Consider the following 18,416-nt stretch of genomic DNA (forward strand, 5'->3'; position numbering starts at 1 on the left):
CGTTTTATTCTGCAGCTAGACCAGGAAAACCAAAGGCGAAGTAGAGTGGTGAAAATCTTGTTATGAATGAAAGGATTAAAGGGTTTGTTAGCCTTGGCCTGGGAGAGAAAAGACTCAGAGGAGTAAGATGTCCCCTGCACCTCTGAAGGGCTGTCACCACAGAACAGGAAGACATTCTCTGCTGCTACTGACGAGGGAGGCCAAGGGAAACAGGCTTAGCCAGAGATGTAAAGCTCACTAATAACTAGCTGCCTCCTTAGCAATGAGCTCCCAATCTCTCTGGGAGACATTCCAGCAGAAGCGACGTGACAACCTGGCCCAGATGCTTATCTACCCAAAACAAATCAGTTGACTTTATGTATTTTTCAGTTCAACTGTTTTCTGTATGTGGTGATCTTACTTTCTGAACTCTAAACCAAAACCTGTGATCCTATAAGACATATATGCTTCTGGCCAGTCTATCAGATAAAACCATCAAAAACATCATTTGTAGGAGATGTCAATTATTGAAATAATGGGGGAAATACAGGAAATTGGGACTTGCCTAGAGAAAGGAAGATGTAAAATCATGCTAGGACGGGCATCATCTCTCTGAATACTCATGTTTCAACTCAGTGGGTGGAAACTCTTGGTAAGAGTTCACTAGTTTTTTTTCTGGCATAGCAAGTTTTCTTGAACTTTTCCTCCAAAAGCTGAGTGCCAAAATATAATTACCTATTCCAGTTCATTTTGATTTAGAAAATCAAGCAGTCCCTGGAAAAGCTTCTTGGAGCATAATCAAGAATATCAGGTCCTCCTACTGGAGCTACACCAACCCCTCCCACACCACACTGCTTCTGCCTCTGTGCACACAGGGATGCTCTGTCTGTGCAGTTGATCAAGATCCCACACCATCTTTTCCCTCCTGCCTGGGCCAGAGTGCCTGCCCACCACTCCTCCCTTTGAGCTCTTGTACAAAAAGGTAGGTGGGACAAAGACTGATCCATGGCCAAATCTGGTCTCTCTGCTGCCCACAAGGAACCAGGCAGATTGATTAAGATATTGTAATTCCAGATATAATGCATTGGGCTGATATCAGCTGTTCCCTATTAGACACAATGTTCTTTTCAATAGACTACTTTGTTTCACACTGACAGTCATTTTTCACCCTGCATGGCAGAATTTCAAAGCCAAGAATCCTGTATTACACAGTAAACAAACAAAATTAGACCCAAAATTGCCTTTTTTGATTTTGATATATTAATCAACTCTTCAGGAAAGCTTCTAAACATTTTCAATTACATCAAAACAGGCTGGAAACATTTTCCAACTTCAAAAAAAAAATCAGGCCTAGTTAAAGGTTTGTTTTCTATTCCACTGATACTCTGTATTACATATTTGCAACTATTTCTGTTTTAGGACAGACTGATTAATAGCATCACTTCTAAAATCTCAGCATGTCCAAAGGGAGAAAAATATTTCCATCTGTGATCTTCATTAACCAAGAAAGAGCTCTCTATTTTGGTATGCCAGCTTCTTCCTTTAGCTGCAACCTTGGGTCCTTGCAGATCTCTGAGACCAAGGGACTCATGGCTGCTGTTCAGGCTGACATTCAGTGTTCACTGGGAGCTCTCTAGAGACAAAGGCCTAAGAATGGATCAGATGATCCAAGGAGAAAGAGAATTCTTGACACCCCAAACACCCAAGCTCCCTTCTGTACACATTACTTGCCTGGGCAGGAAAACTGGCATTTGAACTAAAAATGAAAATAGGCTGAGAATCTAAACAAGAAGCTGTATATGATCCACAAGGGATGAACAAAAGAAATTATATACTGGACAATTATGTGCTTAATAGATTAGATGATAACAGCAGCTAAGTAGCTTAAATTATGTCTCTTGTTACCTCCTTTGAGCAGTGGAAATCACAGGAAGAATTCTACCAAGACAACTGAAGTGCTTGCATATCCCACACTAAACAAATTCCTTAAGAAAAGAGCTTAAGACTACTCCTGCTGCTAATTGCTACAGGTTTTTGTAACCTTGAAAGAACAGTCTTATCTACTAGTTTAAACTAGTGAGTTATCAGGATTTATAGAATCCCTGCCGTTTTGAGTATGTGTCGTATTACAATGCAAAAAGAATTAAAATATAGGCCTCTTTGTTCAAAAGGGGTTACAATGTTTGGTAGAAACTGGACAAAAAAAACCTTACAAAACATACAAGAATATGTGAAAACCCATGTGCTCTCTCATATAATTAGATGGGGCTGTATGTGTCATTTCATAGGAATTTCACCTCCCTTATTAATATGAAACAGAATGAAATGCTTTTAGCTCTTGAAGGAGCTTCTTTGGAAGGTCAAGGGTGCTATGGTTTGGAAGTGGTTTTCATGTGTCCCCAAGGGTCCATGTGTTGGGAGCTTTGTCCCCAGTATGGTGGTGCTGAGAGGTGGTGGGACCTTTAAGAGGCAAAGCCTAGTGGGAAACCCTTAGGTCACAGGGGAGAGCTATTCCTTTACTGCTAATGGGACCCCTAAACTCTCCTCAGAGGGAGATATTATAAGAGCAAGTCAATCCTCAAATCATGCTGGCTTACTGTTTGGCAATGTGATCTCTTCCATATTTGTCCTTCCATTTGATGCCATCAACCCAGGGATCTCACCAGAGCAGAGCTGATGCTTATGCCCTGCCCTTGAATCAACAGCACTATGAGCTGAATGAACCTCTTGTCTTTACAAAATTAGCCAATGGACTAAGTTAGAGGGGGTTGACCAATTATGCCCAGCTCTGCCCTGTGATTACACACACACAACATACACAATTTTCTTGGCACTCCTTAACACAAAAAATAAAGACTAAATTTTTCCAAAAGACCTTAGTATTTCACTTGTGTAAGATGCATAAAAGTGGTTAAGTTTACAGAGTCCAACATGATAGCTACATGAACCTTGTGGACCCCACAAATATTCACTTTCTTATCCCCCAAAGACACGAGTGAGTCAACATCTATGTGAGGCTGTGGGCTTCATGAATGCCAATAAAGACAGAATCTTTGAGACTATTCTAGGATTTTCCAAATGAAGTACACCTCTTCTCCCCAGCATAAACTGTACTTTAATTCTTTTTTATAATGATGGGAGGAAATTTTAGGATGCCAGAGAAAGATTCATAAAAAGACTCATATACTTCTTATTAATGCAACACTAAACAATATGACAGTATTATTTATACTGCTTCCAGTATTCTAAAGGCAGGGATTTTTAATCACTCAAGGCTGGCAGTGTTCAATTACAACATAAAGCAGAGAGAACAGGAGCTATGCCCTCCAGGAGAGTTCTGTAGAGACTGAGCTGGAGGAAGGTTCCCAGCATGTAGACCAAGATTCCTGGGAAAGGTTTTATCTTTCTATGAGCACAAAGCCCATAGTGACATCCAGTCACACCTAGGAAACACAGACATACCTAGGAAAAATCACTGGCAGGCAGGTGTTCTAAATAAACAGCTGTAGGGCTGGGGAGATAGCTCAGTAGGTAGATTGCTTGCCATGCAAGCACAAGGCCCTGGGTTCAATCCCCAGCACTGCAAAAATAACAATAATAATAATAATAATAATAATAATAATAATAATAAATGAAAAAAAAAATAAATAGCTGTAAGCTGTTAAATCTTAGCTTTATGTAGATATTTCCTATTTTCTTCCTCAATGTAGACACACAGAAATATGTGTGCCAGAAAAGGACACAGGAGTTTTGTTCTTGGATTAATAACAATGATCACAATCTATCAGTCTTTTTATTACCAAGGGAAGAAGACATGGCCACATGGCAAGGCCAAGGGTTGAGCCCTGCCATGGGGACCATCCTAAGGGTCCCTATTAACAGCCCTGTCTGTTAGGTTCACCTCGTTTGCTTTGTTTAGATGACTGATAGAAATACCTGACACATAATGGTCACCCTTAGTGAGACCTCATCCCCTACACTCACAGTTTGATCCTAGTGACAGTGAGCATGAAACTCTTGATGAAACCACAGCATTCAATGAGTTACTCACAGAATAAAATGAACACTATCTGTCAGTAACTTTACATGGAAAAGACATATAAAGGGACGGCATCTATGAGAAAGAGACTTATTCAGAAGTGGAATTACTTGAGGAAGTTTTTCTAAAGGTAGTGAGACTTCCCTATAGACTTGATAATAATCTAACTACACTTATTTTTAAAAGTTCCTATAAACTAACCCTGGTGATTTGTATCAACCAATTAATATCAATGTCTGGTAATCATCCAGCAGAAAAATTTAATATATGTTAAATATATGTCAAGTTAATTTTTTGTTTCATTTAACACAACAGCAATCTCAATTCACATATGTTCGGTCTCCTTAATCTACAGCTGCTATTGCATGATTTTGGGCTCACAACTTTAAAAAGAAGTGGAAAGTTAATTTTAAGACATCTAAATTAAGCATGTCTGTTGGGAAGACATCAACTCAAAGGAGATGGCCGTGCTAATGCAACCAAGGTCTGCATCATTCCTCACAGTGACCCATGTAATTCCCCATTCAGATTGACCTCTTTGGGTGTACTTTGCCCCAAAATGATGATACCCAAAGAGCTTAACAGAGGGAAAAGATACTGTAACAAAAAGGGACTCTATGGGATTGGTGATTTCGTAATTTAATATTTACAAGATTGTAGCTAAAATGTTAACTCAATAAAAAGGAAACAACACTGGTTACATAAGTTTAAATACTTACAAATATTGAGATAGTGGTGATTGGGAAGTGAGAGAAGAGGCACGCCTGGTCCTACAGAGCAACTGCAGTTCCGACTTCAGTTCCTCCTGGCAACTATGATCAAAGAATACAAAGAAAGCTGAATTGTGATTAAACAATTTATATCATATCAGTTACAATATTTTCTGCCAAAAATAGGAGAAGGCCAGCTAAAATTGGTTTAAAACATGACTTTTATTATATCACAATCCAGAGATCAAGTGGCCCCAAGACAAGCTCCCTTGCTAATTCACCAGGTTCTTTCCATCTTTCCTCTCTGCCAGAATAAGTGAATCATTTGTCCTCTGAGGCTGGCTCTCCCCCAGGTGCTAAGATGATCTCTGGATTCCAAGAGTCACATGAAGGTGACAGAAGTGGCAGAAGTGTTTTCTTACAAGCATAAAAGTTACATGAAAGCCCCAACAACCAAAGCCTTGTTGGTCCAAACTACCACAAACCCATATCTAAATCAATCTGTGGAAAGGTAGCAATGAAAATGTCTAGTTGAGACCATTCAAGATTTATCTCCCCGGGGAACAATGTTCACTCACACATTGATGGTGGGGCTGCAAACTGGTGCAACCACTATGGAAAGCAGTATGGAGATTCTTCAGGAAACTTGGAATGGAACACCATTTGACCCAGATATCCCACTCCTTGGCACATACCCAGAGGATTTAAAATCAGCATACTATAGTGATGTGGCCACATTGATGTTTATAGCAGCTCAATTCATAACAACTAGGCTATGGTACCAACCTAGGTACCCTTCAATAGATGAATGGATAAAGAAATTGTGGTATACATCCACAGTGGAATATTACTCAGCCATAAAGAAAAATGAAATCATGGCATTTGCTGGTAAATACAGGGAACTGAAGACTATCATGCTAAGTGAAATAAGCCTATCACCAAAACCCAAAGGCCAAATGTTCTCTCTGATATGTGAATGCTAACACACATTAAGTGGGGGAGGGAAGAATAAACATTCATTGGATTAGACAAAGGGGAATGAAGGGAATGATGGGAAGAAGAAACACAGTAGAATGACCCAGACATAACTTTCCTGTGTTCGCATATGAATACTAGAACAGTGTAACTCCACAATATGTCAACCATGAGAATGGGATCCTAGTTAGAGTGAGTCACACTCCATGTATGTATGTCAAAATGCACTCCACTGTCATGTATATCTAAAAAGAAGAAATTTTAAAAGGATAGGGAAAAAAAGGTTCATCTCCTCTCAAGGTCGAGGGAAATACCACCTTCCCCTAAAGCACACGAGAAAACAGTTCTAGCAAAAAACTAGGTTGGTGAGAATGACAGTCAAGTAGACGGCCTGAAGTGTCTATCACATGCACCAGGAAGAAGAGAAAGAGTTCAGCTAGCTACACCATGCTCATTCATAGAGCTGACACCGGCAGCTCGTCAGGTGGGCAGTACCATGTGCCTAAGACTAGCTGTTGTTGTAGAGCTGTGTGTCTACACAGAAACCTGGGAAGCTGTGAATCTCTCTTTAAAAGTCAGTAAGTGATTATAATACAAGCACAAATCATTGCTAAATCCATAGAGTCTACACGAACCCAGAATAGATAATTCCTCTTTTATTGAAAAATCAAGGGTTCCTTTACTGGAAATCCGAGATCCAATGAGTTTCCAGTAACAGTTTCACCTTCCAGATGTGCTTTTGTGATAAGTTTATATTAATTGGGCTCAATTGATCTAATCAGCTACTAAAGTGGTCAATTGTTTATTCAAATTGGAAATTGTGGCTGTTTTAAAAAGTAATGTATTTTATATCATCTTAATACATTCAGATATACATTGCTTCATTTTTCTAAATTCTTCATGTATTACATGACCATCTGACATGGAAAATGGCTAAAATGATACTTGTTAAGTGTGTTCTTTTCTAAAATATGTAATCAACTCCAATAAGAAATAATGCGACTTTACTATGTTTAAAGGATGTCAGGAGAGACAATGTGGTGCCCCTGTAAAGAAATCAGCAAGAGACAGGAGATAAGAATTGTAATTCCAGCAGTGCCTGCTGAGTTCTCACTACATACCAGGCCCTGTGCTATGTCACCTGTGATCATTTAATTTAATTCTTCCAATAATGCTATAAACTGTGAACTATGATTATCCCATTTTCAGATATGGAAACTGATGCACAGAGAAAGCATGTAACTTGCATCAGGTCATACAGTTGATAAGTGGAAGGGGCGGGATTCCAACCTTTGACTTTAGAGCCAAAGCAGTTAACCAAGATGCAGTTGCTCTAGTTGCTTCAATCTGTTGGGGCCTCAGTTTCCTAGTGAGTTAAATAAAGAATCTGAGTAGAGATTTTAAGAATATTTCCATCCCAACACTTAAAATATCATGAAAGCTATGACCCTTAGAGACATCCTCCTCTGCCAACTGGTTTATATTAAGATGACATTTATCACACAACTAAAATCAATATCTAGACTCTCTGGTAACAACTACAAGGTGATACAGAAGACAAAAGAACTAAAAAGCCAACCATGGCATGTTAGTCACAGGAAAAACACATCTCCTTGGAGGGATAAAGCTATAGTTCATCAGAACTAAATCCACAAGGTGTGAGCCCATCTAGAGGGCATGGAACTGGCTTTCCTTTAGCATGGCTCCTGAAATAGCTAGAGGTCCTTCAGATCATGCTGCAGTGTTTCTTGACTATAGACAGTGGAAAATTCTTCCCCTTTCTGAGTAGTCTCTTCTCTACCTGGGCTTCCTAAAGTTAGAAGTTAACTATTTTAAACTAGTTCACCAAACATAATTATAACCGTTTATAAGATTTCTCAAAATACCCTCTTTGTGGTATCCAAACACAGAGACACAGAGAAGCTATATTCAACTTCAGAAAAAATAATGTTAAATGTATTTCTCTAAGCACTAAATGCCCACTAGTGTAGCCTACCATTCAACTTATCTAAAGGGTGACACGTTAAACCTACAGGACCGAACCTGCCATCTTACTTGAAGAATACAAGCAGGATTGGGTAGCAGTGCGGTATCTCTCTGCGGTCTGTGCAGTAGTTCATACTTGCTATACTTTTCCACTGTGTGTAAAGAGGGACCTCAAGTGGTCTGAGTTCTGGAAACTCTGACTTTTCACAGACATTTTCTACACACAGCTCTGACAACCCCCACTAAATGGCATAGAAGAAACATCTTTAGTAACCACTCAAATACTGTCAGTAAATTTCTGATAAGGATAAATTTTCAAAAATAATTGCATCTCATAGTATATGTATGTGGGTTGGTTGTTTTATAGATTCATTTGCTTTCCCAATCACAGTCTTCTTGTATTATATAATAAAGTTAATTTGTTATTTCTGAATGAAAAATGACAAAAAGGCCACAACATTATGGATGCTAAGGTCTAGTTGTGAAAAAAAAAAAAAAAAAAAAAAAAAAAACTTTGTTACAGTTTGCCAGGGCTCATCTATAACAAAAATTTTTAAAAACAGAACAGCTTGTTTACATCTATCATTTATTTGGAATGTATTCAAATAAGAGTGCTGGGCTATTCTATTCCCATATACTTAAAATCTCTTTGTCCTACATTGATAGATAGATAAATTAAGAAGAGCTTTATCACATTTCCACCAAGGAAAAAAGGTCAGGCAGCTGGAGAATAATACAGAAAGCCACTAATGACAAGAGCCATCTGCCTGTCATTTAAATGTTTCCTAAAGTAGAAAAAAACATGAAATTCTTTTGAGGTTGTTTCTCCCTTTATTCCTTCGGTTAGATTCCATGGACAAAATGGGAGGAATTTACTGCTCTCTCTCTGTCCTGAACCACTGAGTTGACAGGAAAACAGTGGAGGCTGACATGGAAATCCAGCAATGAGTCATACAAGCATGAGCTAGCAGAATTTGCTCTGTACCAGTGAAGCCTGCAGAAACCCGGGAAGCAGAATGACCAATGAGGCGAAGAGCATGTGAGTAGGGGGGTCCCCCAACTCAGGACCTAGCTGGGGGCAGCTTCTTCCAACCTCTGGCAAGTTACTCAACTGCTCTAGATCATAGTTCTTAATCTGTCAAATGGGATGATAACAACACCTGCCAAAAGGCGACAGTGAGAAGTATATACATCATTAGACAGAACACACCTGTCCAGAGGCCTGGCACCAGAGGCCTCTGCACACCAGCTACTGCTCTTACTCACCACCCAGAAAGACCACCCGGGGGAGGGACAGGCCGTACTGACCTGAGAGGGCCTCTCATTTCACATAGTAGTAAAACGTAGTTAGCTTCTTCCTTCTATGAATTCTCATTTGAAAACAGTTCAAAAAGCAATATACATTTCTTAAGATAAAAGACACTGAAGAACAGATTAAAAATGAGAGTCCTTTCCCACCTCCAATGCCAACAATAATCATTCTTACTTTAAAAATGACTATGGTTCTCAATTTGAGGTATATGCTTCTAATGTTTTTACATGTTTTATTAAGGAGTTTCTAAAATGGACATAGAACAATGTCACAAAGTTATTCTATTAGTTGTTCTTTCACTTAACTTATCCTGGATATCTTTCAGGATATGTTCATATGTGTAGATTCATGTTGTTGACATAAATTTCACATTAAATTTTAAATAAGATAAATAAGTGATAAATAAATAAATAAATGGTTGGCCTGGCACGGTGGCACACACCTGTAATCCCAGTGGCTCAGGCGGCTGAGCCAGGAGGATCGCAAGTTCAAAGTCAGCCTCAGCAAAAGAGAGGTGCTAAGCAACTCAGTGAGATGCTGTCTCTAAATAAAATACAAAATAGGGCTGGGGATGTGGCTCAGTAGTTGAGTGCCCCTGAGTTCAATACTTGGTACCAAAATAAATAAATAAATAGTTAAATGTTTTCTCATTGTCGCTTAATTTCTAAGGATGATCAGAGCATTGTGATTGTCTTAAGTTCTAACCTTTTAGAGAAACATGCTGAAATGTTTATGGATAAATCATATGGTGCCCATTAATAGCTTCAAATTGAAGAGGGATAGAGAGAAGGAAATTGGAGGGACATAAATAAAACAAGATTGGCCATGAATTGTTAATTAAGCTGGCTGATGCGTACGTGGGGATTTGATTATTCTGTTCTATGTGCTTTTGGATATTTTTTACATTTTCCATAATAAAAAAATTTTAAACCTTTTCTTTCTTCATCTCACAATTTATCTACTAAATGCCAAACAGCCATACTTTTAAATCACAAAATTAATTCCTGACTGATTAGATAATAATTTAATCAACAAGACTAATCATCCCTAACAACCTCCCCTAAGCAGCACAAACAAAAAGCAACTTAGCTTTCCTATAGTTTTGATGATGCCATAAAAATTCAAAGACAATAATCAGCCCAGAGAAGCAATGTTCACTAATATTAGGGGAGTTATTTATTGGCAAGTATAAATTATACCCTACCATAATTACTGCTTTTTGAAGTTACTGAAGAAGTGTTTTCCTTTTTCTCATACGCTGAAATTATTGTAGTTGGATGAAAAAGGAAAACAGTTCCTTAGTCCATACACAGTCAAGAAATCATAAAGATAATCTTGACTATTCTGTTCATCCAAACAGACACACATAATCTGGAGTGTGAGCACCGAGACTTTTTTGAATCTGTAATCTGTGTTTTGCTCTATGCCTACCTTGACAGTTCTAAGAGGTGACCTGGCCCGTGGTATCTCTTGTCTCTGGGGCAGTGGAGGAGGGGAACTGGGAAGACTGAGGAAACTGTCTGAATTCTACAGTTCTTCCCAATGTTTGTAAAAGTCTATACTCACAGAAGAGCTATGTCTCTGTAGCCTGGAAACAGATGGGAGAGACTAGCGCTTTCTAGGGGAACAAAAGGGAAAGGAAGTTTTTTCCGTATTGGGAAGAGATCCAAGTCCAGAAGGTCCAGTGGGACATGGATTGAAAAGACCAGGAGTGTCCAGGTGGTGCACCCAGAGACAATGGAAGCTAATTCTCCAGGTTCAAAATTCTTGAATACCAAAGATGAACTGGAAGCAGTGGGTGAGCAAAATTTGACATGGTCCAGATGGACATTGGGTGTCTGTACCATCCAGTGAGAGATAATAATAAGTGAGACCAGAGAGAACTTCAACTGTGCTTTGGTATCTCTTGAGATTTTGAAACTTTGTACAATCTTTGGGACAGGAAAGTACTAATAAATGTTTAGATTTAATTTCTGCTAGCCCAAAGATATGATGAGAACTTAAATGTGTACTTCAGTGAATTTAAGGGAAACAAAGATGTGCAATAGCTTTTACAGATCTGGATTTATGGTAGTTAATTCACACAGACTGCTGCATTAAAAATCAACCATGCCGATTAAAGTGGCTATAAAAGCAACCTGCCTCCACGCTGCAATCACCGTCCTTCACATCTGCACAGCCTTGTACATTTGGTAAGGTGTTTTTACATATGCTATCTCATTTGAAACTCACAGAAAAAGAGGGTTCAGTGACTCTCAAGCTGCTGAGAGTAGACAAGCAGGATTGAAATGGCTTAATGGAAGAGAGGACATCTGGTCACAAGGCATTTCCTTTCTCCTCCCCACACCACCAACTTCTCTCCATCTTTTTAGGAAGAGGAGGAAATTTTCATTCCACAATTCATTTAAAAACATCTGTGCAAAGTTGTCATTTGTAAGACAGATCTCACAGAACCCACTGCTTAGGATGAGTTCACTTCTTAAGGGGCTCAGTTTAGGTTGCCACCCAATGGTGGTAGTAAGCCATGTCACTCTTCACTAAACACAAGAATCAAACATTTATGGACATATCTCAAGAGGAAGAGAGTCATAACACTCTGCAGTGCTTTCTTATAAAAACAGATTTCTTCAAACCATCCAATATTAAAAAGTTTTTAAATATTATTCTTTTAACACAAACATTTAAAATCAAGGAATTTATGGAAGCTGCCTTCAAGGATTGAAGTAGGTGAGATTTTTATTTTTCTACTTTGTACATTTCTATTGTACATTTTTAATTTTTTTATTGATTACAATGCAATTCATTACTTTTGTAACACAACTGTAATTTGAAAACTAGTCTTTTTAAATCAAAGGAACCTGATATCTACTTGAGTCTTTTCTCCTCTTTATCACAAAACATCATTGCTAGCTAACAAAACAGCTACAAACATACAACTGTCCTTTAATACTTTACAAGGCGTCAAAAAAGAGTACTTTGATTTCTTTCTTTTAATTATTCTCTTTTGTCATGAAAACCTTAGTTTGTCCATGCCCTATATGCCAGTGATTCCCAGCTACAGTGGGAACACCAGTGCGATAAAGTAGTCACAGGGGAACTCAGAAAGAGCATCAGAATTAAGAATTCTCTCTCCACCAACCCATGCCATCGAAAACTCCTGCCATTGAATATTCAAGCATACCCTCAGCATACACGTAGTGATCAAGGAGAGCAGTTTTTTGTTTCTACTTTAAAGGGAAAAAATTCTACAAAAGGCAAAAGTAGTCTTATGTCTGTAAAACTACAAATAATAAGATAGTTACAAACATTAAGTGTCTTTATTTAAAAAAAAAAAAAGGACATTGTTTTTGCAAAAGTAAGGTTCACTTTCTTAGAGTGGTCAAGAGATGTGAGGTGACGGCCACCACCCTGCACTGGCTCAGGTCTCAGCAGCCTCCCTTTCAACTACTGGATTCAACTCCTTTAACCTCCTACTTTTCTGGTAGTAATAACTCATCCTAGGTAAGACTGTTCTCCCTAGCCCTCTGATTTAAGACCGATCTTTTGTCCATTCTTATTAGTAAACACACAGATACCCTTTCCTCTTGGGAAAGAGAAACATCCATCTCAGGTATGGCTTGATATCTCCCATCATAGCATGTTCCTCTAGCCCCTCAGGTCCACAATTCTTTTCTTTCTGAGACCTACTTTGTCTTTCTCAAATATCTTCCAGGTTTAGACCTGATAGCTTCATTTGCATGAATTGGAGATATTTTTTAATTTTTTTCTCTTCCCAATCCCCATAGCAACTGGCTTCTTCAGAAACTTCCTCACAAAGTCCAAAGATATCATCTCTCTTTTAAGTGAACAGAACATTCTGAATAGAATTAGTACAGGAAAGTAAGCTGGCTTTATTACCACATCCTTAGACTTTTTCTTTTATAAAATGAAATTTTAAAAAAATGTCAACTCAGCTGGATAGAATTTGTTGGGTACTCTGAGGCTTATAAGTAATTAAATGATGTGTATAAGTCTAAAAGATGCTGTCTCACCCATTTTTCAATAAGTATTAAGTACATTAAGAACTACATTTAATACTAATATACTTAACTATTAAGTATGTTAAGAATCTTCCTATGAAAGATTAGGGTAAGTATAACCTCAGCATTGCCCCAGTGCACTTGTCACCATGTTAGGTTACAATAAAAGGCAGGCATCATGAAACACTGAAACAGTAAAACAACCCTGTCATCACTTTCAGTTGATGTAAAAGGAAGGTGAAATTTGAATTGGGCCCTGAGAGGCAGATAGGATTTGAAAAATTGAAAGAATTGAAAACTTACCCCAGGCATCATTCCAGAAAGATGTATTTATGTGGAGGGTAACCTGGAATGTTTGGAGGGATGGTGGAAAGATCAGTTTGGCTAGAGGAGGATAATGGAGATGTATAAGGTAAGGCTAAAGAGCAGGAAGATAAGGCTAAAAGGCAGGTGAAGTCCTGACCACCAGGTCTTGACCTGGGTTTGGATTTTTATCTCACAGGTGATAGGACCAAGTAATTATAAGAAGAAATTAGTCTAAAAGAAATTAGGAAGTGTAATCTAATATTAATCTCTGAAATGGCTTGAGAATTCCTAATACATTCCTGTTCCAGTCTCATTTTTCCTCCCTCCATTTCCCTTCTCCCTTATCAGACAGAGTAATTTTATAAACCGCCGTTCTCTTGTGAAATTTTAAAACGGCATCACTATCCGGCTCACAGCAGTTCAACAGCATCAGACCTTCAGAGAAACCCCAACACCTGGCCTGAAGGTGCTGGGCCTGGCCTGCCTCTCCAGACCTGTTGCCTCCCCCCAGGCAGCATCCAAACCCCTTCCCCTATAACTGACCTCCTCCTTCACTCCTACCTGCCCCTTTCCCTTTTTTGTCAGACAACCCATAACCCATCTTGAGGTCTTCACTTAGATGCCACTTCCCAAATGAGGCTCACAGAACTCAAGTCCAGATTAAGGTCCCTACCACTCATTTCTATTGACAGTTCTTAGGACCCGCATCCTTCTCTGTGACACATCCTCAGGGAAGGCGTGGTTTCCCCAGAACCTACCGAAGGGCCAGGAACAAAAGAGATGCCCCAAAATACTTGTTCCACTGAAAAAGGCAGAAGGCAGAAAGGAGTGTATGGAAGTCAGCCATAGAATAGGAAGATTTAGGCACAAATTTGAGGATGATTAGGGACACAGTAAAGAAAGAAATGGAATGTTAACAAACCTGAATTTCGACTGAGTTAACACAATTTGGTATATATAATTAGAAGGTCCATCTAGTTGAGTGATTACCAAGTCCTGGCTGATCATTAGAATAATCTAGGGAATCAGGAGTGTTATTTCTTTTTGAAGTGTTTTAATTTCCTTTGGTCATTCTAACATAACAACTGACTGATGTTTAGGAGTAACCTTCCCAGATGTCCTGTGAGACCATTTTTAGCACCAGTGTCCTGATTTGACCAAGACACCTACGAACAAACAATTGACAGAACCTGATAAATTACTTAATGTAAGAGCAGAAGGAACATATTATACTTCAGGCCAGTTAGCCTGAAGTCACAATTTGCATGTGTCAGGCAGATAATAAATACTTGTCTAATGAATGAAATAGGGAATCAGGAAGAGGAAGCATTCTGTGAAAAAAAAAAAAAAAGACAGATTTGACTTTGAATATGAGTTTCCTGACACTTAAACAATTCTTTGTCCTCTGGATCTGTCTCAACAGAACTCTCCTCCTTCTTTCCCTAAGTGAAGGTCTGCCCTTGGTATTGCTGATCAGGCTATCAGAGCAACTATCTCGTCTTTGAGGATTGGCACCCAATCTCTCTTAAGAATTATCTTCCCTATCATGTACAATCTTGCTGAGATTGCAAATCAGGTCCCATCCTAAACTAAAACAAAGGAGATTCGCTCCTTGATTTTGGAAACTGTAACCTAGTGTCCTAAGAGCAGAGAAATCAATTGCTGTTCATCCATTCTTAAAGAGGTCTTAGGTTCCTTCCTGCTTCCTACATCCTGGGCTGTCCCAGCTTCCGTCCTTTTAATTTAACCTTGTTCTTAAGCCTTCTCATCAATTCTATGAACTACCAGTATACATCTAATAAATTCTTGTTTTGTTGAATAAGTCATTTTGGAATCTGGTACTTGCAAACATATAAATGAACAAAATCTAATAATATAACAACTTTGTCTCATTGCATAAGAATTCCTTCCTCCGCTCACAGCAGACTCTTCTACTCTAGTTTCTGCACTGGGAAGGAACACATGGCCAATGCAGTCTTATATTAGTGCTGTCAAAAAAGAAAGGAAAGAAAAACAGAAGAAATGCAAACCACGCATGCAATTTAAAATTTTCTAACAGCCATTTAAAAAAGTGAACAGAAACAGATGAAATTAATTTTAACACTACGTTTTATTTAAACCAAAATATCCAAACTATTATTTCAACATGTAATCGCTATGAAAATACACTGAGGTATTTTACTTTTCTCAGCCTAAGACTTTGAAATGTGGTACGTTATTTACACTCACATTATATATCTCCAAGTCGGATGCTAAATTTTCAAAGGTAAAAGTGATAATAGCGCTATGAATACAGAAAACTATTTTTTAAACTTAAATTAGCTAAAATTATTCAGTTCCTCAGTTGCACTAGCCTCATTTCAAGTGCTATGTGGCTACTCTACTGTGCAGCTACAAGGGAACCTTCTCTTGATAGATACGGTAGCTGACTGGAATTGGAGACTCTCACACTTCCAACAAATTCCATTATGAAATGACTCAGAACTGTGTGGAGGAGACCTATTCAAAATATTTCTTCCTCCAAAACAATGTTTCCTTGGCTGTTTAACTACAAAAGGCTACCATAATATTGAGTGTGACGACTATCCTCTGTGTTCTATAATTCAGTAGCACGGGAAGATCAAGGAGTTATCCTTCCTGTCAGGGAGTTTAATTCAAAGTTAAAATTACACTTTTACTCTTAAATCACTTTTCATTTATTACATTTTAAAAGGTGGAAAGAGACTTTGGGGATTCACTTTCAATATTTCACAGTGAAATGAAAATATAGAATTTTGAGTGGCAGATTGAAGAATTTGACCTTTATCCAACTGACAATAGCAGCTGTTGTAAATTTTGGAGTCAAGGAGTAACGTGATAACATCAGTGTTTCAGGAAAACAAATCAAAATCCAGTATGCAAGTAAACTGGCAATGGCAAAAGTGCACAGGGAAGGTGTGGCACTTCTAACATCCTTAGCTGGCTGTACATGTGCTCTTATATCTGCCAGGAATGTGCTTTCCTCTTCTTAAGCTAGCAAAACACATGCTCATCCTTCAAAATCTGGCTCAGTCACCTCCTAATTTCCTGGATGCAGATGGCAACTGAGTTCCTTCCTCCCCTCTGCTCCTACAGAACTTCTTTTAAAATCCTGTCAGGAGCCAATCTAAGACAGGCAGTAGAACAGTGGTTGCAAGAGGCAGAGGAGTTACTCTTCAATAGGTAGAGTTTCAGTTTTACAAGATGCAGAGTTCAGTGGATGAATGAATGTGATGGCCGCGCATCAATGGGAACAACTAGAAGAACTTTCCGGCAGGTTAACTCCTCTTCTTTCCAATCTCAGCTTAAAGGGAGGGCCTTCTCTTTTCCAGGCCAAAATGGTTTAGGCACTCTTGCTGTACCATCTCATGAAGCTCGTGCTTTTCTCCTCACAACTGTAATCCATACCTAATTTATGTGGTGTATTCATTTACTAGGGTCACCATAACAAAATTATACAGTCTGGGTGGCTTATATGCATTTTCTCACAGTTAAGACCGAAGTGTTGGTGGATCTGGCTTCTTCTGGGGTCTCTCTCCTTGGCTTGCAGATGGCTTTTCCTTTACACACACACCCCTTTGGCATCTGGGTGTTCAAATATTCTCTTCTTATAAGCACACAGGGACAGCAGGTGTAGATCATTGGTAGGGCATTTGTCTAGCATGCAAAGGCCCCGAGTTTGATCCTATCAATCAATCGATAAGGATACCAGTCATATTGGGTTAGGATCCACCCTACATGCCTCATTTAAACTTAATCACTTTTTTAAAGGCCCTATCTCCAAATAGTCACATTCTGAGGTATTGAGGGCTAGAACTTCACCATGTGAATTTTTGGAGGCTACTCTTCAGGGTACATGTGGTTAACCTCTATGGTACTCACCCAGCAAACTCCATGAAAAGAGGGACTTTGTGTAGTTCTCATTTCAAAACCTTTACGGTGGCTATACCTAGAGTACACTCCACCTCCGACTCTTCATACAACAGGAATTTCTCAACTTTCATGATACAGCACTAACATCTGACAAAAGCCATCCTGGACTAAATTAGAATCTAAAGTAACCTTAAAAATCTCTCTTGCATCATTAGTTTCTTTCCACCATGGCACTCGCCACTTATTTACGTTCAGAACATCAGCTTTAGAAAAGGGCAGTCGTGTGTTTTTACACACTGCTGTACTCCAGTGTCTCACTTGTATTTATGCATGAATGAGTTTCTGTAACCACTTAGCATATTTAATGTCTTTATTTACCCCACTGAGGAAATCTGCAGGGCTTTTGAAATCCCACATGCTTTTTGAGTCTCAGCTTTGACACTAATCCAGCAGGTCCCTTACCCTGTCTGGTTCTAACCCATGACAGCAGTACCTTCCTCAGAGTTCTGACAAGGTAAAGTGTGACCTACGTGCCTGCTACTGGCTGAAATGCTGGTGTCTTCCGAAGCGCGGGCCTGGCTGCTGCGGGCGTCCTGGGGGTGCACGGGGCACTCTGCAGTGAAGCGCTAAGGCGACCCTCCTTTTGATGCTCTTTCAACTCTGGGGTGGAACGAGGTCCCCTCGTGCTCGTGTTTTGACGCCTGTCCCTGCCTGCGGCTCTCTTCTGGGGAGAGACAGGGCACAACGACGCACCTACCCGGGTGCCCACTGTCCTGAGCCCAGGGCCCAAGGGCCGCTCCGCAGCCGGCCTGCCGAGGTTCACGCCGCCCGCTCCCCGCGGCTGGCGGTGCAGTGGCAACCGCCTCCGGAGGACACGGGGGACACAAACTGAGCTACTGCACCGCGAGCGGCGGGAATTCGGGGGACTGGCCATGGCGGGCTGGGGACGGGGCCAGGGCCTAGCCAAGGGCTGGTTGGGAGGGGCGGCGGGAGGCGTCCCCGACGGCCCGGCCGAGGCGGGCCTCCTCTTCGGGGACTGCGCGGCGACAGCAAGTCACTGTCTTTCCCCACGCGCTTACCCAGCCTTTCTGTGAGCCGAAGGCGCGCAGAGAAAGCGCGCGAAGAGCCCGGCACGCGTCCGGGCGCCAGACGCAGGGGAGGGGCCGCTGGCGGGTGGGGCGGAGCGACGCGAGCGGCGT

General features: G+C 40.0%; 1 long non-coding RNA gene across 1 annotated transcript in view; it reads right to left on the reverse strand.

Annotated features, from left to right (window-relative positions):
• Positions 1-18,383, reverse strand: part of LOC124967092 (uncharacterized) — a 60,332-nt gene extending 41,949 nt beyond the window's left edge. Inside the window, exons 1-2 of the long non-coding RNA XR_007105459.1 lie at positions 18,297-18,383; positions 4,738-4,830 (exon numbers count right to left, since the gene is read on the reverse strand). This is a non-coding gene — a long non-coding RNA (uncharacterized LOC124967092). The remainder of the gene's footprint in view (positions 1-4,737; positions 4,831-18,296) is intronic.
• Between the last annotated feature and the right edge of the window lie 33 nt (positions 18,384-18,416).

The sequence above is a fragment of the Sciurus carolinensis genome, chromosome 16 (assembly GCF_902686445.1).
Source record: "Sciurus carolinensis chromosome 16, mSciCar1.2, whole genome shotgun sequence".
Classification (NCBI taxonomy): domain Eukaryota; kingdom Metazoa; phylum Chordata; class Mammalia; order Rodentia; family Sciuridae; genus Sciurus; species Sciurus carolinensis.